The sequence below is a fragment of the Camelus ferus genome, chromosome 30, assembly GCF_009834535.1.
Source record: "Camelus ferus isolate YT-003-E chromosome 30, BCGSAC_Cfer_1.0, whole genome shotgun sequence".
Classification (NCBI taxonomy): Eukaryota; Metazoa; Chordata; class Mammalia; order Artiodactyla; family Camelidae; genus Camelus; species Camelus ferus.
The window spans coordinates 5,088,763-5,114,321 of NC_045725.1; positions in this window are offsets into that span (position 1 = coordinate 5,088,763).

Here is a 25,559-nt window from a genome sequence, read left to right on the forward strand (position 1 = left end):
TTGTGTATGTGCTTGGGCAAGTTACTAAACTCCTCTAAGCCCTAACTTTCTCTTCTGGAAAATAGCGACTGTCAGCCATGAGGGGATTGTAAGGATTAAGGGAAATAATCCATATTGTAGTCCATAGTGAGGAATAAACAGTCTAGAATGCTGCCTCATCATACTAGGGGCACTATCAGAGTCAAAAGGATTCCCAGGTACTGGGTGAAAATGATTGCAAAGGAAAACAATTAAACATGCCCCAAACTTTTAAAGATATACAAAGGAAAAGTGCGTGCGTGCGTGCGTGTGTGCCTGCATGTGCGCGCGCATGCATGTGCGTGTGTGTGTGTGTGTGTGGACTGTAAAGAGTGACTCTTTTGCTCCTTAAGGCCAACTGCTAGAAGACAGTTGACAGAAGCCAACAAAGCAATACCAGCCCTGCGCATAATGGTTATGATTTTAAAGTCCTGTGGAATCAAAAGCTAACGTTTACTGAGAACGTGCTACGCCTTGACTGTACCTGTAGGGGCTCGATTCATGTAATCTTCACAAGAAAATTTATGAAGTTTGAACTATGATTGAATCATTTCACCACTGGGGAAATTGAAGCACAGGGCTAAATAGTTTTTCCAAGTCACAAAGCTATCTAGTAATAGCTGAGTTGGGTTTCAAATCCTATCTCTCAGCCCCAGGGTCTGTGTTTGAAGCCACTACATTGTGTGACTCTGAACCATTATCATGTTTTGCACCCACACTGTACCCGGCCACGTTGATGTTCGTAATCTCAGGGTCAGAAAGACTTCTCAGCTCCACAGTTCTGTGCAAGTACTTGCTTGAAAGTATGGTTTACAGCTGCCTGAGACATGAATAAAAAGCAAGAACTCAAGAATAGAAACAGCTTTTCAAGAGAAGGACATCAAAACTGTAAAACCCACAGGGTTGCACGTTTAGATGGAAACTAAGGATTCATAAAGAATGAAATGTATTTGCTCAACATTATTAAAAATAGTAGCTAAAAGTAAATTTTATCTAGGTTAAGAAACAATGGAGTTGCGAAGCACATTTCTGAAAGGTAGAAATAGAAACATTCTTTACGGCTATCGAAAAGAGAATCAAGCCGTTTCACCGCTAAGTGAACGTTAACACTTTCTACCTGACAAGAAAAGCCATTCAATTAAGAACACCCCAAATTCCAAACAAATTTGTGTTCAACAGACTGGATACAAAACCAAATCTGGTCTTGTTTTTCATCCTCAGTACTAAGACCAGAAAACTCGACTCTGCCCTTACAATATTTTTTCGCCAATTCGGAGTAGATGTGCCAGATTATGCTTATTTTCATTCATCATTTGAATTACCCATTTTCTCTTGTCTCGAATTCCTGTTTATTAAGTTCATGATAGTTTTTCTTTCTTTCTTTTTTTCCCTTAAGGAAAAAGTTGGTGTCAGATATTCTTGTTATAAATGACATATTGGCCTCCTTGGTCTCTTGGATTTGGTCACATGAGGCTAATAACAATTTAGTTTCCAAACTTGCAGAGCCAGAGGCGAGAGGTTTGTTTCTAGAAAAAAAGCAAGTCTATCACCTCTAGGAGACCCTAGTCTTATTCCTACAAGTAATAACAGAGATCCCCATGGAATTCTGCCTGAGACCAGATACCTCTCCTTAGTTCAATTCTAGAAAAATCAATTTCATAGTTAAGTTGTCTGCCAGGGTATTCCACCTCAAACATTTCCCAAGTCAAATTCACACGTTTCACCAGATGTGTGAGGGCCCCCTTCCCTTCATTTCTCTCAGTGAGACCAATCTTCCCACAAGGATCCTGGTTCAGACTAGATTGTTGTTGATACATTCCTCCATCTTACGCAGTCACTTCATTACCATTCTTCTTTATTTTCTGATCACTTTTTTTTTTTACATTTCCTTCCTCATTTCTTATGAACACAATTCATAAATTTATTTTCCAACTTGGCTCTTCCCTCAAGTCCAAGGTTTGCATCATTTTCTGGCCCTGTATAACTAAACTGTTTCATCAACCAAGCTAAGTTCTTGGAAGGCAAGAATCATGTCTTCACCTTTATGTAAAAAATAATGAATGCTCTGCAGGGTAGAAAAGATGTAAGACAAAAAGACAGAAAGAGAGACAGTGCCTTGAAAACACTGAGTTGAAACGTATTATGTTAAAGTAGATTAAGTTAAAGTTTATCATTGTTACAGCTCTTATGAAAAATTGCCTGAATCTTAGATCCTGAATGCTCAGTCACAGGGTCTAATGATAATATGTAACATTTATTCAACTCCATTTATCTTCTAAATATTTTATAATCATGGCTGAATGTTGTCATTTCCCACGTTGATAACAAAAGTTAAACTGGAATTTACAAACAAACAAGATAAGTTGTCCCAAACCACAGAACAGGTCTAAAGCATTTAACTGTTCAGATATTTATCGTGGGATCAGTGTTTAATGCCACTCCTCAAATGTGTCAGCCATGGCTAAGTAACCTCGCTCATGCAGGAGGAAAGAATAAAACAGCAGCTATTGTAATGTAGCGGGCTTAAAGAAAGGGGCTAAAAATAGTAGCCTGAAAATAAGCAAAACTAGAATAGATGTCTCGTTACCAGAGTAAGCCTTTCATGTGAAACAAAAGAGCACAATGTTCAATTTGAAAAAAAGCAAAGATTAAACTTTTTAAGTGAAGTCATTCCAGGAGAAGCAAGAAGGAAATACCTCCGTCTTTGGACTCCAGGTTCTATTCTGTTTTAATGTAAAACATCATAATAACACTAAGAATTATACTTGGATACCTACAGAATAGGGGAACTTGTCAAACACTGCTCTTTAATTTCTAAATTATAACCTAAAGTAGCTCTCTGATGAAAATAAAACATGGGTCGCATACGTAGTTCTAATTTTCCCTTGAACCAGTAAAAAGAAACAAGTGAAATTAATTTTAATAATATATTTTAAAGTCCAATCGATAAAAATACTATCATTTAAAAATTAATTAAAATAATAGGTTAATGAGATATTTTACCTCTTTTCATATTAAGTTTGTAAAATCTGGTGTGCATTTTACATTTACTGCATACATGCTAAATATTCATTGGAAAGACTTCATCTCTATTTTTAATTTATTTTAACATTTTTCTCTATTTCAATTTCATAAAGTTTATAGTCAAATTTGTTGATTTATATACCTAATTGTTTCCAAACATACTTAAATGTTTTCCAAACATTTAAACAAATGTCATTTAAAAAGTTTAAAGTTTAAATAAAATTAAAATATAAATTCCTGTTGTTCTAGCCACATTTCAATCACTCAATAGCCACTAGAGTTAGACAGAAGTTTAGAGTACAAAATAATGGCTATCATGTTTCATAACCTATTCTAACATAAAAATTAAAATGACATTTGCAACACATTTTCATTTTAAAACAATATGATTAATTATTAAGAAATGATGAGTCACAGATTTTGATTATTTCTTAATCTGAAGTTTGGTATTTTTTACTTAAAGATTATTGAATGTTGATAGTTACCTTTAGAAGCTACTAAGTACTGAACCATTTGCAAAAGCTTAAATTCTCAATATGAATTTCTTAACAGCACTATATGTTTTATCATTATACTCAAATGTTAAGAGAATAAATTGTATACACATTGTTACTATTAGGCTATTGGGTAAAACCTGTTCACGTGACATTTAAATCAACAGAAATTCTACTAAGCAAAAAATTTTTCTTTACTAGTTTTTTGGAACAAAATAAAAATTACAGATTTTTGTGAACATCTCAGTTTTGAGATACAGATAGGCATTATATTGAATATCAATGATATTCAAATAGAAGTTCTATCTTAATTTAGGACAATTCTGACACGAATTCCTTTTATTCTTAGTGTCATATAAAATTTGAAGGATATGTTTTCAAAAATGTATTTGGAAAATCTTGTGAAGTATAACAGCAAATACTACAATATTGTTTCTGGAAATAATACATTGTTAGAGTAAAACAAAAATAAAAAGCAAAACAAAACAAAGTGGCCTCCTTAAAACTTCCAAGAAATGCTAGAGGAGTATTTAATGTTTTAATTCTGTGAATATATGACTAAGCTTATAAGAAAAAGAGGAGGTATCTAGGGACCAAAGATAAAGAGGAAGCTGAACACCAGTGAGGTGATGTGCTTTAAAACTTTGGTTGCCATGGGGACTTGGTGATTGTGGTGGTTCACGATTTGCCCACAAAGTCTTTAATATTTCCTTCCAGATTACCTAGATTAATAACTTACTTACAGTAAAATGCAAATTATTTAAGGAGAGAAACTTTGTCTTATTTACCACTGGCTTCTCAGGTGCCCTTGTCATGTATTAGATACACAAACACTTTGTCAGATAAATTGATGTATCCACGTGCTCACAAACACATATATTTGTACCTATGCATATATGATACAAGATTAAAATACAATTTATTTAAATATAGTTAACTCTAAGTATTTTATATATGTGTAGATATGTAGTCATGAACCATATTATAGACAGAATGCTGTATTCAGTTACTACTGATACTAACTTTAGAAATCATGCAAAATATGAAGATTACAAGTATTGGAATTGATCAAGAGAATAAAAGCAAACATCTGAATAACATTAGAAAAAACTATGCCAATATCTATATACTGTTTTGCCAACTTATCCCCATAATATAATTAAAATTATATATGCTAGTTAAGTAATACCTAAATGTATTTCATCAAGGCAGGAAGGCATGTGGAAAATGCCATCAGACAGGTCTTAGTCTGCTGAGGCATTGCCTGTAATACAGAATAAGGCAATAACCGTGCCTTATGATTTCACTTTTCTTCCAAATTCATACTGTTATTATGCCAAGTCCTTTCCTCTTGTCTATGTAATGAGTTTCCTGTGACAATTCTCCTTTTCAGCTGAGTCTGTAATGCATTTACTGGTGGCACCATGAAAGTTATTTTACTTTCACAGCACTTTTTCCTTATTAAAGTGCACGTTTGTCTGTGGAACCTGCTGGGTCCTGTAATATGTGAATATGATTCTGACAGATGACTATCTTGTATTTATATTTGAAAATGAATTAGCTGGTAGAATAATTATAATGTTAGCATAATTCCAACTATGTCTGTTTAATAAAATTCCACTTTGAAAATAGCTGTTTGAGCTTCACCTCAAAGTGTCTATCTCAGCAAGGAGTCATTAGCAAATCACAGCATCCATTACCTCGTTAATTTGGTGTCACTCCTAGAAGGCTTTCGAGACCCGCCAGTGTTTTCGGGTTCCAATGTTTTGCTCCAGCTTTTGTCACCTCCGTGTCACCTGACTCCCAGGACAGTGCTGGACGCTACACAAGGAGCAGGGGAAGGCTTCCCCAGTGCATCCAGTGAGGGGCTCTCCACGTTGCGTATGGCTGCGACATCACTGTAGCAACTTGTACTTCATCTTTGATAAAGAAAGAGGCAACCATCCAAGAAGGGGAAGCATCCAAGGAGTTCTGGAGCAGAGCGCTTCTCGAACTGGAAAATGATGTCACTGCAACCATAGAGCGAAGACGACTCCCATTGCAGATGGAGTTCCCCAAATGAGAACCAACCCAAACCAAATCTGGGTGAATCTGCTCTATTTATCATAAAATAATGAGATAAAACAAGGTTAGTAGAGGAGAACCAAGATGTTAGCATTTGAAAATGATGAGCAAATGTCGGCCACCAAAATTAGAAGCCAACATAAGAGCATCATCATATTTTATAGAGAAAAAAATTGCATTTAAAACTGCTTTCTTTGTTTCATTCTTAAAATACACTCGAAATTTAATTGTAACTCATCAGCTGATTGTGTTTATTTTCTTCCCTCCTAATGCTTCCAGCAACGTTACTGGGGTGGAAGCTCTGGATTAGCACGGCTCCATGACACAAAATGTTTTTTAAATAAACCACCAGAAAAATTCCAAAGCCAAGTAGACAGTAGAAATAGTTTTTATCTGCTCAGAAGAACATTTCCATTTTTTAAAAACGTTCCTTTAAATGTTAGAGTTTGAGGTATAATAGATGGTGAATGTAAAATAAATACAAAGGAATGCATTTTTGGTGCTCTGATGTCTATTCTCTGTGCTAAAAGAAAAAAAAAAGAACCTAAATCAGAAACATGACGAAGCCCCAATTTCCATTTCTGAATGTGCATATGCCTGATATTTGGAGAATTCCTTCTTTCAAAGAAAATGAAGCAGACTGTCACGAAATCGCCGCTGTCACGGTCACCCTGAATTTTCCATGTCTCTTCCTCTGGGACGTCTCCTTCTAGGAAGTAAATGCTCTGCCACCAGATGGTGGTAAAAAGATATGACTGTCTTCTTGTCCCTGCTGTAAGACAAAACCCCTAAATAAAGTTGAGTAGCCAACAAAGCTATGTTTTGAAAAAAGTGCATTTAATTCACATTAACCTCTCCAAGTATCAACTCACAGTGAAAGTACGTTCAAAAATGTATATTTAGAATGAGTTTATTTGGAAATTAGAATTCATTTTTCTTATAGAAGTAATGTTGTAGAAAGTCACTTAGCTTACATGTCAACAGGACCATTTTCATAATATAGTTGAAGTGCCGTACCAACCTCCTGATACTTAGACTTTATAAAAATAAGGAAAAAGGAATTTTTGCAATACGGAAGTCTTTACAGGGAATACTTTAAATACCTCTGCAGGCTTTCTGTCCTACTCCATTTCTTTTTTTTTGGGAAACACTGCACTGTTTTTTAAAGTTTTTTTTTTAAGTAACAAGAAATTAACTATCTTATTACAGGGTATTTCTAACAGATTAACATGCAACAAAGAGGTAATTTCTTCAAAACTGAAAACTAATTCTTTTTTTCAGAGGTTTAGAATTAAACAGTCTATATTTTATAGAACATTAATAAACTTTCTCAAAGATTACAAAGAACAGGTGACAAAAAACCTAGTCAGCCAGGATGACTAACTTGCCACCCTAATTGATACTCACTAAACGTCTGTGAACAAAACTATCTTTTTATGATATTTTTCTGAAATATAAATAAACAAATAAAAATGTTAATTATAGCCATTTTTATCTGTGGGTACATTTAATTTACAATGTTTTATAAAATGTCGGTTAGAGAGATTCTAATAAAATGGGAAAAATTTCTAAAGATAACAGTGCAAGAATTTAAGAAGAATTTAAGTAATAGTAACACAGGCATCACTGCCCTTTAGTTTTGAAACTCTTGGCTTTCTCTCCTGTCCTGTCTCCTTTCCCTTCACATTCATAGATTAGCAGTGCTGTGAATTTTGTGCTTATTATTTTAAAATTTTTTCTTTATATTTTCTCTCCCTAAACACATTGTTTTCCTTTGCTTGTTTGGAACTTAAAATAATTTGAGTCGTACGAAACGTAACGTAACGTAACGTTCCGTGCCTTCCCGCGTTCCTAGAGTTGTGCTGCGAAGCCGCCGCTGCGCGAGCGGTGCAGCTGGGGTTACGGCTGCAACTCGTGACGTGCACCTGCTCGCTGGTTTTCCGTGTCCCCTCTTCCCATCGCCGTCATTTTTGTTGACAGCGTAGATACGGGCGTTCTCATTGCGTGTCTTCGGGGGCACGGGCACCGCCGTGTCACCAAGCAGTGGAATTGTTGACTTAGAGGATTTGTTCATCTTCAGCTTGACTGCATAATGGCGAATTGTTTTCCAAAGATGCTGTATGAGTTAGAGTCCCAGCGGCATCACCAAAGATGCCGACCGTTCCACGTCTTTCCTTACGCTCAACAGTTGGGAGACGTTTGCCCATCAGGTGAGGGTGAAATATTGTCTCACGTGGTTCTAATTTGAGTTTCCCTGATTACTAACAAGGTGATAGTGCTTTTCAGATGCTTCTTGACAATTCTGGTTTCCTTCCCCGTAACGTTCAAGTCTTTTGCCCATTCTCCCATTGGATCGTGTGATTTTTTTTTTTTCAGTTATAGACTTACTGACAATATTTATATAACAGGAATACTAAATTTTTGTCAGGTACATGGAATGGAGTATCTTTTATTAGTGTGTGGCTTTTACTCCCATTTGATTTATGGTCTACTTTAATGAGCAGAATTTCTTAATACGAGTATTTTCAAATGTACCACTGTCTTCCATTATGTGGAAAGTTTCCATGTGTTGAACCTGGCTTTAACGTTTCCCTGCCCAAACTGACAGCACCATCACCTCGCTGCTGTTTGGATTGGCTTCTGTGGGGAGCTGCGTACCCAGGCAGACGGCGCGGAACACTCCGAGCAGAGTTCACCCCTTCCCAGGCTCTTCCTGTGATCATGCTGAAGTTATAAATCTGTCAATAATTAGTTTCAATTTAGGCGTTTTTGGATTCATGCATCCCAGAAAAATTAGTTATTTTATAGAAGAAAGTCAATTAGGATGACGTGTAGCTACACAGAGACTGTTCTGTGCCAGGAGATGCTAATTTCAAGGCCTCCGAGTGAGTGCCGGGACAAAACTCCGTATCTGTGAGCATGTTCTGCTATACTCAGAATACTTACATAAAAGGTTAGAGCCATTTAAAATAAAATAAAATAAGTTCCCCCCAAACAAGAACAACATGAGTAGGCTTAGAAGAACCAAAGAATGACATTTTATATGTAAATGTCAGAAGAACTTGTTGTGACTATTGACAGAAATGTTAAAGTAAAACACCAATTTAAGAGAATTACTATTGATTTAATGGCTCATAGTATTATAATATGATCATAATTAATTAAAGAATAACTGATACAGAATGAATACTAAAATTCAGGGCTTGATATATCAAAAAATATTAGGTATTTCAAGTTTCTAAAATACTTTTCCTTTTTCCTTAAAAAATCATGCAAATATTAAATATGTCAGTGAGAAAAAGTGTAGAACCATCTTAGAAACGATGACTAATGTTTCCCCTTCAACTTGGAATCACAAAATCAATGACTAAGATTGAACTGATCTGTGAATGGTTTGGCTACTTAAAATATTAAACCTAAACTACTTGACAGTTGAAGTTATCAATCATAGTGTGACATGGGACAGAGGCAGACTTGATTTAAAACATTATTAACAAAGATGGGAGTTTCCAATTTATAGTTATTAGTGCTTATGAGTCATGTGGAACTGAACAGAATTGCTGTTATCCATTGTGGACTCTTCCTTTCAAGAATTTTATTATTCTCCATGATAAGATTAAGAAGATATCAATAGCTTTCCCCTCACTAATTAGTCAAAAAAAAAAAAAAACTGCGAAATGGATGAGCTAGACTGGTGTTGAGACAGGATGGGGTTTGGTGCTAAATTATATACAGAAGACAGAATGTCCAGGCTCAGGAAGATCTTTATAGTTTTATACCCAAAGTACAGTCTGTGTCATTGTTCTTCAAGTCCAATACAGTAAACACGCACATATAGTATTTAACATCTATTCAGAATTAAAATTCTCAAATATCTGATGCTTCAAATATAACATCAGGTTTCTAAAGATTCTAATTTAAGGTTTATCCTGTTAGAGGTATTCTTAAATATCAGGTAATTAAGTTTTCATTTATTTATACGGAGGGATGGGGGATTGAACCCAGGACCACGTACATGCTAAGCATGTGCCCTGCCACTGAGCTACACCCTGCCCCCAGTGGTATCTTGTTCTTGGCATCTTTGTGTCCATCCCCCTACCTCTTTTGTAATCTAGGTTTCTCCGTGTCCCCTAATTAATTCCTCAGTACTGAGAAATGCCCAGATATAAGTCTGTTTTAAAAAATTTTTACCCAGTTACTTGATGAATCATTTGCATCTCAAGAGTTATTTTTCAGAGCATGTACTTTTATTTCCTAGATTTTTGCTCCCATAAAGTCCTAATGGCATTCATATTATATGCAGATTGGGCCTCGAGGATTTATAACACATGTCTCTTCTATTGTTTCTCTTTATTTTCAGTTAGTTCCCAGAAAATTCCTGTGCTCATCTTTATATTAATAATCCAGTTCTCTTTAGAGGCTATTGGTTTTTCACTCTCTACTGACTTTTGTATTTTGATAATTGTGTTTTTCATTTGAAAGCTTCCTTTCTGAATTTGACATTGTTTCTTTTGTATGACTGCATTTTCCCCATGACTTTTCCTCTCAATTTTTTTTTTTTTTTGGTAAAGTAACGCAAGAATTTTCCATCTTAATAATTTTTTAAAAGTACAGTTCAGCTTACTGAATATACTCAGATATATACTGAAAGATATTCAGAATACATAATGAAATATATCAGAATGTTGTGCAAACATTGCCACTATCCATCTCCATGCCCTTTTCCTCTTACAGAACTGAAACTCTGTACCTGTTAAATAGTAACTCCCCAGCGAGGTCAGCCAGTGAAAACTCATATATTATTATTTCATGTATTTACATATTCATACTATTATTTTTAAATTATTATAATATGAAAATAACTTATTTTATTTAAATGATATTTGGAGTATCATGTTTCTCTTCTGTACCTGCAGAACTAGACTTCTGCTATATAATTGCATTTATACACAATATAGCAAATTAAAAATCCTTTCAAGTTTGTTTACATGGAAATCTCAACATCTTTAAAAAAATGGTTTCATCTAAATTAAATCCCCAAATAAAATGTTTCTGTTACATAAACAGTATTCAATTAAGGAAAATAAAACAGTATTTATTATCTAAATATTATATCTCAAAAGTCAAAACACTTGAGGAAATGAGAATAACACTTATAATTGGCAACCCACAAATGTTTACAGATATTTCCTTCAAAATACTAATGAAAAATGTTAATCTCAAGAATAACTGAAGAAATACTTGATATTTTCTTTTTGTGTTGGTTTGTTTATTTTTAAAATCTGTAGCAATTTCTTAAAAGAAAATAAATGCTCATTGAATGGATTATATCTAAAGCAAAGTGGAGATAAAGGATATATTTCGTCAGCAGGAAAAGTTTAAAATGTATGTTGTCATAGAGAATCTGTTGTGGCCCTCTTTAAAATAACTCTAGAATTTAGCATGCTGCCTTGTACATATTTGTTGCTTAACATGTTTGGGTTCTGTTGAATTTTATTACTATATTGGTCATGGTTCAGTTAGGAAAGAGTTGATGCATCGAAAAGGGTTTAAACAAAAATAATTTTAAAAAGAGATTATTTACAGAGGCGTGGGTTGGGTTGAGAAAACCACCATGAACAGTGACTTATTAGGAAACTACTGGAAATGAGAGGCTGTTACTCTCATCCCAGGCGAGCTGGGAGCTTCAGCCTACATCAGCCAAAGGGCAGAGTATGGGCCCCTGAACATCCATTCTTCCATAACAGCAACAAAATGAGTTGGCAGACATAGTATTAACTATTTCAGAACTCTGGACATTGACTAAAGGCTTGCAGCAACCCAAAGAACATTTATTTAAGGAAAATGTCTGAATATCAGTAAGAAGAGTGAGGTTTTTGGCATTTTGACAAGTCTAGTCCCCTGCCTCCACGCCTCAGTGGGCACCTGGAGAAGGACCAGCCTGCGTTCTGTTACTCTGGTACCAGAGAGGGCAACGTGGAACAGAGTTCTTGCAACGCTTAATTCTCAAAGAAATGTCATTATTTGACGGATACATGGTTCCTCCATCAGAGGCTGTACGCGACAGGATGTTTACTGACAACATAGTGGCGTATGGAACGTTTATGGAGCCGTAAATACAAAGTTTAGGTTTTGTTCTAGGGACGTTAGGGGAGAAAACTGAAACCAAGGAGTTTTATAATTCTACTGCAGTATCATTTTTGTTCATAAACAAAATAACGAGAACTAGAAATTTAGTATTCGACAATTTTATGATGCTCATTTCTTCAAGTATTTGTCAAAACACTTTACATTTGCTCTGTCTGTTTGTCAATATGTAAATAACTTTTCACAGTAGTGACCTTTGGTATGATAATATTTTTTGATTAGGAGTGCAAGTCACTAAAACCGGTCAAGGAGAGCAGTGAATTCTTACGGGTTTATTGCCTCCCTTACAGACACATCTATAGCATAGAGCTTGCAAAGTAGCGATGTTGCTTCTGTTATGAAACCCCTTACGTGGGCATTCACAGCCAAGTCTCAGTAGGCATCTAAAATCACAGTGGCTAGTTCTAGAGGGGACGATGAAGTAGGATTTGGGGATTGGCACAAGTAAATAAAATATTAAAATAAAGCACCAATCAAAATTGGTGGAAACTTCAGCTTTTAACATTTTAAACACTTTACCATCACAGTTTAGCTTTATATAGATTACAGGGCTAATTAAAATACTAGTCCAGGGGATTCCTGGAGGATTTTGCCTTATAAGCCGAAACAGTTTCTTTAGAAAATGACTTAATGTCAGTCGGTTCTTTATCTGGAGGAAAGAGTGGTTTTGATAATCATTCAGAAGGAATTATTAAGTGTGAGTTGTTTCATTAACCAGAGGAAAAATAGGTAAGTGACAGAAACAAGGGAAACAAAACCATGAGTAGCTCTGCGAGGATCTTGATCGTATGCTTTATGCCTAGAAAACTTAGTGCATCTTAATTCATGTCTTCATTATTTATGTGAGTAGAGATTCCATGTCCCCCCAGGACCCCAAGTGAGACTGGAATCTTTGGAATTGGAAGACATCAGTGTCAAAACAATTGTTTTAAAGAGGAGACTGATTATCTTGCTGCTGGTGGAAATGGTGACTATGTTTGATACCAACAATTTATCTGGGTTTTTTTTTTTTTTTTGTACTTCTTAAAATAGGGATGAAGAAACGTTTAGGGGAGTTTTTCCTTGCTTGTACTTCTAAAATATTGCAAAGAACCTCAGAGGGCTGAGAAACCATTGCACTTAAAAGTTGATTATTACTTAATATTCCCTTGAATAGAAAAAAAAAACAAGGATTTCATGTGCAACCTTTTCCAACAGCTCTCTGTCTCATTGCATTCAAAAGAACTCACTGCTTCGTAGTCAGGACCAATTAATTAGGGAGCAGAATCCTCCACTATCTCATACCAAAAGTTTCCCTAAAAATGTTACCCCCCAAACAGTCTTCCACATTATAATTGCATTTGTATTGTACAGAATGGAAACGGCTTAAATTTGAGATATACTCTCACTATTGGGCAAACATGAGAGGACTGTAATTGCAGAGTTACACAGGAGGGGGCTGCAGGCTGGAAGATAAGCCTATTTGGAGAAGAAATACTAATAAAATGCTCATTTTTAAGCAAGGAAACATACCTGTGAGATATTTTAGGTAAATAAAGGCAAAGTGGAAGGCACAGATCTGAGGCCTTGGCAACGTTGAATTCTGTCTCAGAGTAGTTTTCTTTACTTTTCTGTGCACAGACATAAGACAGGATAGACTCTCTCTAAGAAGACTTCATCTGTGTTGTTCGATTCCCGTCAACAGCACAGTTGTTTTCCTCCCGCACTTTCATACGTTCCCCATAGAATTTCTGCTGTTCCCAGAGCTTTGCAGCCACAGATGAAACTGTATCCCCCAAGCCTTTATTTAGGTTTGCAGATACAGCTTACTAAACAGACCGCAGCTCATTTTGCCATTTTTCAGGACTTAATCCTCTTTGACAAATGCCTCTAGGAGGTGGTGATACTTATTTCTTATTTTTTCGTCATCCAGCCAACTCAGAGTGATCTAGGTCCCTGGATTGAACCATTTAAGGATCTGAAGCCTGTAAGTACAAAGATGTGCCATTAAACACCCTTTCCCCCTACACACACACACGCACGCGCACACACACACGCACGCGCACACACAACGCGCGCGCACACGCGCGCACACACATACTACACATTAAACTCAAGGTGTACAATGTACTGAAGTCATATTTACATCTCAAAACCAGCAGCCCAAATCCTGATACGCCTTCAGTATTAAAAAGGAACTTATGGTTAAAGTAAGAAGCCCATTAAAGTATGAAGCACTTGCCAACCAAAAACATCATTCATATAATATCTTTCAGATCAATTTTCTATTGAAATTAAACAGAAATCTATGTGCAAGTCAAATCCAGCACATTCTGAGATTTAGGGGAAGGGAAATGCTGTTACAAGTAACTTATGGCTCAGTATGTCATTGCTACAATGAGGTACCATAGACTGGGTGCCCTGCAGATCTGGGGCCCGAGGAGCCTAAGATCAAGGATCAAGTTGTCAGCAGACATGGTGTCCGATGGGACCAGACAGCCCGGTTTGCAGACAGCCTTGGATGGTGTGGGCAGGACGTGGGAGAGGAAAAGAGACCTTGAATCTCTTCCTTTTTTTTTTTTTAATAAAGGCATTAATCCCATCGTAAGAGCCCCTACCCTCATGACCTAATCTATTCTGCATTACCCCCGAAGACCCCACCTCCAAATGCCATGACATTGACCATCAGGGCTTCAACACAGGAATTTGATGGGGACGCAAACATTCATTCCATGGCAGTACCTAACCCTAGGACGGTCAATTCATGACCCACAGATTACTGCCCTTTCTTCCCTCTGCTATGGGTGATGCCACTGAACAATCATAGCTTTTTTTTTTCTTTTTTTCCTGAATTTTATGATGGTCACACAGATCCTTCCCAGCCCAGCATTTGAGCAACTACCAGTGACAGCTTAGTGCCGCAGTCAGCGCAGCCCATGTCCTGTGTCCCTGCACTTTCCAAGACGGGATCAACTACTTGATACATTGGTAGCGATGTAGAGGACCTAGGAGACAAGGGGGAAAAGAAGAAGTGTTCTAAAAGGTCTCCATTCTAAAAATAGAGCAATTAGAAGAATGATGTAAAAGCTGCAATTAAATTAATATGCATAATAGTTCTATTTGCAGAAAGTAAGGATAGTGTGTATCTAATTAACATGCTCAGAGAGCACAGCTGGGGTTGATTTTATTAAGTTTCTGTGATTCTTTTTTTTCTGAGGAGTTATAAAAACTTCAAAAGTCAAGGATATCTTTATCTGTCTTAGTAATAGTATTCAGAGGATAGGAGTTTGAGTGTGGGAGTTGCTCATGTTTTATGTTGGAGATTAACGTCTGTGCAAGCCTGCGCCTTGTGAAACAGTCCTCTCTTCAGGAAGGAGAGATGTGCTGCATACGACGAGCTGGAGAAGCATCACTGTCTCTCTGACATTTCACACTGTTTGCTACTCACTCTCTTCGCAGGGAACTTTCTTTATTAATTCTTATCTATGCTACTTTCTTGGATCTCTCATAACTCCTTGGCTGTTCTTTCTTTTCCTTTGGTGACCCTCTTATTCCTTTGATAGTAACATCCACAAGGTGCTGTCCTGATTACTCTGGTGCTTCCTTTCAGTATATGTCTCTTTATATGACCATAGTGATTTTCTGAGTTCAAAATGTTAATTTTATGGGAAAGCATGGGGGAATGAAGAAAACGAAGAGTTTACATCTAAAAAGATGAGCTTTTGGTCCTGACTTTCCTATGCATAAATATGTTATTTTTGACCAACCATGAAACCACTGGCATCATTACCTTAGCATCTTTGTGATAGAAAAGGTAGTTAAACCCATTGGTTTAAAGCAAAAAGTCTTTGTAACCTGGATTTGAATCTTGTGAAAACACTCACTCATGGGGTGATCTTGGGCAAGAACTAAGATCTGTGTGCCTCAGTTTCCACATCTGTGAAACAGAGATTACAGTGGAACCTATCTCTGACTCTCTTGTAATGAAGTAAGTCTGTTATCCTTTTAACAGGAAAAAATCCTTAGAAATTGTTGAAAATTTGCTACTTCAAAGAGCCAGCCAGGGGCACTGAAATGTGAAATACTCAATTTCCAAGAACAAAGATGATGCCCATTAAAGGAACAAATTGGAAAAATGAAAAAGATGTAACTCTTGGTCACATATTTGGAGAAGCTGGCTGTATTAAAAATACATTATTGAGTTATTTATGTATGTGTGTACTACCCATGGCAAAGCACTTTGTAACTTTTACAGCATCTTTAAAATATCATTTTTTTTATGAGAGAACACTATTCTAACATATTGCTGTCTGCAATGTTATATAATACAACATTCAAATGAACTTATTGAACAACTTTGAGATGTACTTTAAGAAATAGCTGCCTTGTATATCTTTCTAATAAAATTTTGCATCCTGGGAAATTAGAAACATATGTTCAATAACCAAAATGTTGAAGTAAAGTGGCTTGAAATAATTATCTCTTCATGTTAACACCCAAATCAACAGTAAGCTCCCTCCCCTCTTCAGTGCAGCATTTCACTTGATAATTAGCAGCTGTATGCTAATTACACTGGGAGCTCTTGATTTCCTGAGTATGCTAATTTAAAGTTCTGTTGAGTGGTGACTTTGTTTCATGGAAGCCTGAAATGTAAGCCATATAGAATACGCCATACAGCGCATCCTACCCTCGGTTCCTGGGAAGAATGAACTGAGTGCCTCTGTTAATGGTACGTCACACTAAAGAGGAAATTTGTCAAGACTCCGAATCACTTCACCAGTGATTGCAAGATGAGACGCTGAACTCTTCTGAGGCTGGGATTCCTACAATGAACTGAGCAACCTGAATGCCAAGGGAAAGTTGAGAACCAACTATCCATCACCAGAATCAAATCAGAATTAACACTTGGCGCAGATCTACTGAAAGTTGAGTCTACTAACTGTTTTGAAACCGCATCATCTAACTAATGTAAATATGATGACAGTTAAGTGTCCATGGACCTCTGAATGCGAAACAAAAAGCATTAGAGACTCTTTCCAAACGAGTGGGAGATGGCCACAGGAGAGCTGAGGTCAAGAGTGGCAGTTGTGTTGACTGTGTTGTGCTTCTTATGTGCTCATTAGTGTACAACTTTATTGACTTGTGTTTCTCTGTACAGTTCTCCAGCTGACCCTTCTGTGCAGGTTATGGACTCTGCTCAAACAAAAGGGAGGCTGTCAGCTTGGAGTAATATCCTCTGTCTGATCCCTCCATTAAAAGGATCAGTCATGAGACAGAAGGTTGGGATTGAGAGAATGCTTCAGGAAATAACATAGAGAAGCAGTGTTAATACAAAAGGGAATGAAAGCTAGTTGAGAAGCTAAGAGAAATATTTGTTTTGTTTTGTTTTTCTATATTTTCTCCTTAATATATAAGGACATTGCATGTTTTCATATCAATAAATATTTCTAATATTTTTATGTTCTAACTGGGTATGATTTTAGTATGTACATTATGTGTATGTACGTAAACACACACATACAGAAATGCTTAAGAAAGTACTATTTTTATTTCTCACTAAATGAAAGAAAAAACTGAGTCACAGAAAACAATTTAAAGTAAGTTTGGTAAGGTCGACCCGCAGATAAGTGGTATAGCGCAGTTTAGACCCAAGCACCTGAGTGCTTAGACACTGTTTCTCTTGATTACACACACACACACGCACACCACCAAGCTTCACTGACACTTTCTAATCAACTTCAGTGAAATATCTTATGAGATATGGAAATGTAAAAAAATGGGAAATATGCTGCAGTGACATTGTAGGGTTATACCAATTCCATTATCCTTTACTTCAGGCAGCTCCTTACCTGTGTGTATGAGGATTAAAATACAAAGCATACCTTTGCCATAAAGAATTTTTAACGGATTTATGAAAATGTTGCCAAATTAACATCAAAAAGCATGTTTCACGCCTTGGAGATACTGCTACAGTGAATGTCTGCAAGTTTTATTTAAACCAGGCTTGAGAGAAATGGCATCTACCATTCTCCTCATCATACAAATTAGAAAAGCTAAAAGGATACTTTTACGGTGTCTTGAGAAGAGATGCACTAATGTTCTGCTGGATAGTATAGGATGTATAAAAATAGAAAGCAATGGGTATTTGCTTTATTATTGTAAAGTGATACATATTTTAAAAAATTATTTCTATGTGCATAAACAAGACAGTTTAAAGATCTTACATTATCTGAATACTTAAGGTGTTATCTAACTAGCCACATTTCTCTAATGTCATCTATCAGAATTTTTTTCCTACAAAATTTAAATGTTAGTCACTGTAAACTAGACACACAGAGCTTTCTTCACCTCTGTGGTTTTCAATGTCCTTATCTCGTCCTCAGTCTTTAATTATAAGTTGGCTGGATATTGATTTCTCGATTGACAGTTATGTTTCCTCAGCATTTTAAATATGTATTCCAACCTCTTATTGCATATGCTGCTGCTGATGAAACGTCCACCAGGCTAAATATTGTTCTCTTGTAGGTCATTTGTCTTTCTCTGAGCCTCTCAGACTTTGTTTTGTATGCTCTGAATTTTTACCGAGATGTGTCTGCAAGAAAATTTAATTGTATTCTTCTTGTCAACTTAATGGGCTTTTCAAACCAATAACTTATACTTTCTTTAATTCTATTAAATTCTCAGACATTACTTTAAAAAAAATTTCCACTCACTACAGTCTCTACACTTCTCTTCTGGAACTTTTATTTTATTACAATATAATGATACCAGCAGACTGTAATAAGTTGTGCAAATGTAATGTAATAACTAGTTTGTAGAACAACTGCAAAATGAGCTATATAAGGAGATACATTAAAAAAAACTATACAAAAATTAAAATTAAGTTTTTTTAATGGCTCAAATAACCCACAGGAAGGTAGGAAAAGGGAAACAGCATAAGAAAAAATAAACAGAACAGAAAGATAATAAAATGACAGACTTAAGCATTAACATATCAACAATTACATTAAATGTAAATGTAATAAATGTACCAATTGAATGACAGAGATTGGCAGACTAGAATACAGACAATAACCCAACTATATACAGGAAATTTTTTCAAATACAATGATATAGGTATGCGGAAAGTAAAATAATGAAAAAATAAATATTAATCAAAAGAAATGTGGCTATATTAATAGCAGATAAAGTAGACATCAGAGCAAGAAAACAGTTGTAAGTAATGATAAAAAGTCAATTCATTAAGAAGAAATAGTAATTGATGAAATAACTAGACAAAAAATCAGCAAGTATACAGAAGAACTTAATACCAATGTTAACCAGTAGGATCATAATCAGCATTTATAAAATACACTATTAAAAATCAGCAGGATACACATTCTAACTGCCCATGAAACATATACTAACATAGACTACATCTCAGGATAGAAACAAATCTCAGCATATTTAAAAGATTTTAAATTATATAAATCTCTGACCACAGAGGAATCAATCTAGAAATCAATTATGGAAAGTAACAGAAAACCTTACAGTTCTAGGGAACTAAACAAAAACTGCTAATGTATTGTAGGTGAAAGAAAACCTCTGAAGGAATATTTTTAAAGGAACACATTGGAGTAGATGAAAAAGAAAATACACTATATGAGCATTTGTAGGTCATGGATAAAGTAGTGTACTTTTGGCACTAACTGAGTATATTAGGAAAGTGCATGGTCTCAAGTGAATGATCTAAGCTTCCACTCAAAAATCTAGAATAAGAAGAATAAAATAAACAGAAAGCAAGTAAAAGAAAGGAAATGAAGATATGAGTGAAATCAATGAAATTAAAAGCAGAAAAAGAATAGAGAAATGCAATGAAACATAGAGTTGGTTCTTTGAAATGATCAATAAGATTGACGAAACTTTAATGATACAGACAAAAGAAAAAAAAGGGACCATTTTTTCAGCATCAGAAATGAGACAAGTGGTATTACTGCAGACCCTGCAGATATGCAAAGAAGAAAGAATACTGCAAACAACTCTGCACATGCAAATCGGACGATGCAGATTAAATGGACCAATTCCTTGAAAAACACAAACTACCACAGCTCACCCTGCATAAAACAGATAATCTTAATAATACTGTAACTGCTAAGAAAACGGAACTAATAATTGTAATACCCTCAACAAAGAAATCTTCAGGCCCAGAGAGTTTCGCTGGAGAATTCTACCAAACGTTTAAAGAAGGATTAATGTCAATTCTGCACAGTATCTTTCTCCAAAATAGAAGAGGGAACACATCCCGATTTATTTTTCAACACGATCCAAGTGGGTTTTATTGAAGATTTGCAGAGATGGTTCAATATTTGAAAATCCATCAGGGTAGTCCATCATATTAACAGGGTAGCAAAGAAAACCTGATCATATTATGCGATCATATCAATTGATGCAGAAAAAGCTTTGGCAAATGTCAATACCCATTCACGGTCAAAATTCCCTGCGTATGTATCCCTAATAGGAAGAGAGGGGCACTTCATCAGCTTAATTAAGAACATCCACAAAAAAATAGAGGTAACAGTGTATTTAATGTTGAAAGACTGAATGTTTTTCCCTAAGATTGAGGAAATGGTGAGAATATCTGCTTTCACTACTCATTCTAAAATGTTGGATATTCTGGCCAATCAAATACGGCAAGAGAAGAAAACAAAAGACATACAGATCAGGAAGAGAAAAAAACTATCCTTCATTGCAGTTAGAATAATTGTCTAAGTAGAAAACCCCAGTAAGCCTACAAATATTCCCTTTTTAGAACCAATCAATGAAAAAAGCTATAAAGCTGTAGAAAATTGTATAATGGATTCCCGAGTCCTCACCTGCCAGCCAAAGCCTTCTGTTTTCCCTTTTAGATCACAGTCATCTCAACCCGCTTGTCGCTGATACACTCAGAGGTAACTACTACCCTGTTGTTGGTATTTGTCATTCCCGAACATAATATGTTTCCATCTTAAATGTATAAGCCCATTTACACTTCCCATATGTGACACTGCTGATTTTTATTCTCTGTAACTTGCTTTTGGGGTTTAGCATCATGTTTGCTATTTCCCTCCCTGTTGATGCATTTAGCCCTAATGCATTCCTTCTTGGTCCGGAATAGTGTTCTATTGCTTGACTCTACCAAATGGATTTATCAATTCTCCTATTGCTATAAATTTATACTGCTTGCATATATAGTGTAAAACAGTTATATGCTACTATAAACATTTCTATGCAGGTCTTCTTTTTTTTTTTTATGCAGGGCTTCTGATGTCACATATTGACATCATAAACTTAGAGAAACATAAAAGACAGTCTCCAGATTATATACCTAGGGCTAAAATAATTTGTTTTTTAAAAAAATGCTAATTAATCACATATGGAAAATGCAACCACTTAATGTGCTAAAATTATAAAACTGAAGGAGATATTGCCCCTTTTCTCCTGGAGCCATCACACTTACGAAGTGTGAACCTTGAAAACTTGAAACCAGATTAGTGCTATTAAATGGTTAATACGCTAACATAGCAGAGCCAGTTCTGTTGCACAGGTGATCGTGTGGGATTGAGTCAAAGTCTTCCTGGAAGTGACCTGTGTACTGAGATTGAAAGATGAGTAGCTAATTCCCAGACAGACAAAACATAAAATGCTTTCCTGGAAGAGGAAGAAGAAAGTCGTGCCCCGAGGTGTGAATTAATGCAGTGAACTGAGAGGACTCCAAACGGTTTGACTGCATTCAATTTAAAGGAACTGGGTTTGGTGACATGATTAAAAAAAAAACTGAAATGGAAGTGGAAATATTTTTGCATGTAAATATTCTGCAGAACAACCCACTTTTAATGCTAAAATTGAGCTATCCTATGTTTAATCTTTTAAATAGTTTCAGCCCTTATATAAATGTGACTGCTTTCACTGTCGCAGCAATGTTGGCTGGTTTCCAAGTCCCAAAGAATCATTTCTGGAAAAAAACCCAGTTATTCCTCTTTTTATTTGATGGTCCTTTGAGTAGTATCAAATCTTGACATCTTATTAGACTCTGAATTTCTCTAATAGCCTCCTGGCTCAACATGGGCAGAGAATGTGTCTGAGTCATCTTTGTATCCCTTGATATGTCACATCTTCTGGAACTCTGTAGATGCTCACTAAATTTCTTTTGTGTACACCGAGGGAGCATAACCATGAAAAAGCCTAGAAACCCGGTATGTTATAATGATTAAAACCATGAATATTGAGGTCAAATATATCCCCATTTGCGAGATAGGTATCTTGGGCAAGTTAATTTCAATGAACTTTATTTTTCTTACCTATACAAGAAAGAAAACGTCTATATAAACATACAAGCATACTGCAAGAACAAAGAGAGCAGTGGAAGACTCCATGGAATTATGATAAAAGTATTTACCAAATTGTGCGCTTTTAAATCAGACTGTAACAACTTCTCAGATAATGAAATAAATTCAACAAATAGGATTCAGTGAAATAAGGCAGAAACCACATTGTTGTTGAGAGATGTTCCTGGCAACAAATTGGCAGGACGTTTGAACTGTAAGAACAAGGGACTGGAAGAATGCACCTGCTGGTCTGTGGGTCTCGCCAAATGCTGCCAAACGAGAGTCTGCAAACCATCCCAGTGGAAGCTCCATTTTTCAAAATAAAATTCATCACTTAACATCTGAATCAAAAAGCTGAATGTATTACTTGCTGAAGCAAGAGAGAGTTGTGCACGTAAGACGCAGTCCTTGAAAACAAGATGGAAATTAGTAAGCGTTTGGCAAGGATGTGGAGCCTTTGAGAGCCCTATCTCCTGAGGAGGGGACTGTCAACTGATATGGCCACTTTGGTAGAGCAGCTGTCAAAATCTACTGAACATGTATATACATCCATGTAAGCCAGAAATTCTACAGCTGGGTAATTGCTTCTCCCCACGGGCTTACATAGGAGCACTAAGAGACCTGTGACACTGTCTTCACAGTAGCATTACCCATGACAGCCCTAAACTAAAGATGACTAAGTGCGTCCTCAATGTTAGAATGAGTAAATAAATTACCGTAAGTTCCCACAATTTCGATAAGGAAGAGTTAACTACTGCTAGTTGTAAAAATATGGACGAATCCCTTAAAGGTCATGCTCAACAAAACATGTAATGATTCTGTTGACATAATTTTCAACAGCAGGTGAAGGTCAGACCTGTGATGCTGAGAAACGGGATAGTAGGCAGATGTTTACTACAGGGGACCACAAGATAGTCTAACAGTCGGGTGGTTTACATTCTGTTTCTTTGTGTTTGGTTCCATGGGTGTGGTCTTTTTGTCAAAAGTCTTTGAGCTGTACATTAATGTAGTCTGTGCTGTTGCATAACATATGTTATAACTCAATGAGAGGTTTCTGAAAACAACATTTGCATAAAATATGGCTTCAATGGAGTAACAAACTGCTGCTTAAGGTTTGGGAGGGTTAGCTAAAATACTCTATAAAATCCTTAGCTCAGTGTTCTGTCCATTACAAGTACCCAATAAAATGTAATCTACTTGTTTTTATCGTTCGAGTTGTTTTAAATTCCAAGCTTTATTGTACCATCTTTACAGACTATAAAACATAAGAACTTCAAATAGTTCACCACTCTCATAAAATATTGACAAGACTATCTTGCTTAATGGACTTTAATTAGTAACCAGTTTTGAGGTATATGTTTTCTTTAAATTGTCCGTGGTAATTTAGCCTTCACGCCTGACATTTTACTCTGCTACAAATTTTCCATTGAATGACTATCGCCTTTCGTATTGAATAATATAATACCATTATTAAGTGTACAGAAGCTGCAAGTAGGCTGCCTGGGTTCAAGCCCCAACCCTGTCATACACTAGCTTTGGGGCCTTGTGAAAATAATACCTGCATGCATCTTAGTGTGAACAGCCCATTCTCACGCTGAGAACAGTACACGGCATTTAGTGAACGTTAGGTATCATCACTTACTACAATGGGTCTTACTAATTCAGGCACGTTAACCACCTCCAGCAGTCTGAACGTGAGACATAATGCTCATTGCTGCGACGGTCTCAGAACCTTCAGATGTGGGTGATTTTTCTTTGGAAGTCGTGGGTGTATTTTCTGTAAGAAAGAGAAGTTGTTTTTTGCTTAATTCATCAACAGAAGGTGCTCACAGATGCCTGATTAGTGGCAGGCTTCACAGAGGACACGCTTGGGGAAATTTCTGTGAAAATACCGCATTCTGCTTGGCAAGCCTAACTTTTAAATTCAGTCACCTTCTGGACAAGTGGCATTTATTTTTTTGATATTGCATCCAAAAGATCACTCACTTTGGTTTTTAAAAGATTAATTTTCTCTGTATGGATCACTCAAACAGAAATCTCTCTCTAAAATACTGGTAATTGTCCTTTGTCTAAGTGTGACAATAACTTCTGGGTATTTAGAAGGAACATTCTTCCCCATAATTTGTATTTATCAATATCATAATTCACAGAAACATCATAAGTGTATAGTAATTATTTTTAATAAAAATTATGAGGCTTCAAGTCACTGTCTCATATTCAGGGACCATAAGTAGATCTAGGGTGGCACTCTTGACCTCCAGAACCTCACAGTTTATACAGGGTAATGACACATGTGCATTAAAATAATATGAGAAAATATAGAGTTTGAGATCAAATTAATTTTAAAAATTAGGGAAAGTCAAGGGTGACACTTTCTGGCTTGAATACGTTAGTGCTCAACTGAGTCTTGGAGTATTGGTGGGTTGAGATGAGAGAAAAGAGGAATGAACACAGCAAATCAAGATAACAATTTAAGAAAAGGACAAGTTTGGTGTGCATTAGGCTTGGTAAAGAAACAGAAATAAAATCTTGCTGAATTAAAATGACAGAAGGAAACAGGGGTAAAGGCAGGTCAGAACCCGACTGGGCATGGCCGTGTATGTCAGACTCAGGGTCTGCAAGTTAATTCTGTCGTCAGTACAAAGCAATCGAAGGTATGGAGCCTGGAGTTGCTCAGGGAGGTGAGAAAATCGGTTTGCTAGCAGAATTTCAGATTCAGTAGAAGTTAACTAAAATATCCATCTAATCAAGCAAAATGTTCTCTTATCTAGTACTCAAACTTCTGAATGTAATCATTAGACCTTTCCTTGTGAACAGATGTGTTGCTAGAATGATAATGTTCATCCATAGGATCCCAACAAGACCAGAACCCTGCCTTTACGTCTTTCTCTCTGAACGTCCTGAAGCAGAACTGTACTACTGGGTTAGAAGATCCAGCCCATAAGTGCTCCTCCCTCCTTCCTTTCCACGTGTCATCCCCATGACTCATTTATTTCATGGCTGAAAGACTGTACCTCCTAATCTCCCTCACCCAGTTTGCTCACCCCTCTCCTCCTTTAAAGATTTCTTTAAATTCGGTCATCATTGCGTTCTTATAACAAATCTTATGTATTCATTAGTATTTCTTCTAATGCAGTGCTGTGTTTGATTTGACAGTATTGAAAATTAGGGGTAGAGGGTACCAGCCACACTTCAAAACAAACTTTGATTTCTAAATAGGACCGTTTGGAAAGTGTTTTTACTCTGAAATGTTAAGCATTTTACAAGAAAGGAACATATACAAAAAGGCAAATTAATATCTTATCTTTTATTTAAAAAGAAAGTACACTAGATTTTTAAAGACTACCCTCTTCTTGGATAACAGTATGAGCTTACAAATGAGGCTCTTTCTGTTCCCTCTGCAGAGCAGGAAAGAGAATCCACGGCTGTTGACCTTTAGTAATAAGTATTTAATTGGTTCTCCTGTGCACAGCCTCATGAACTATTGCAC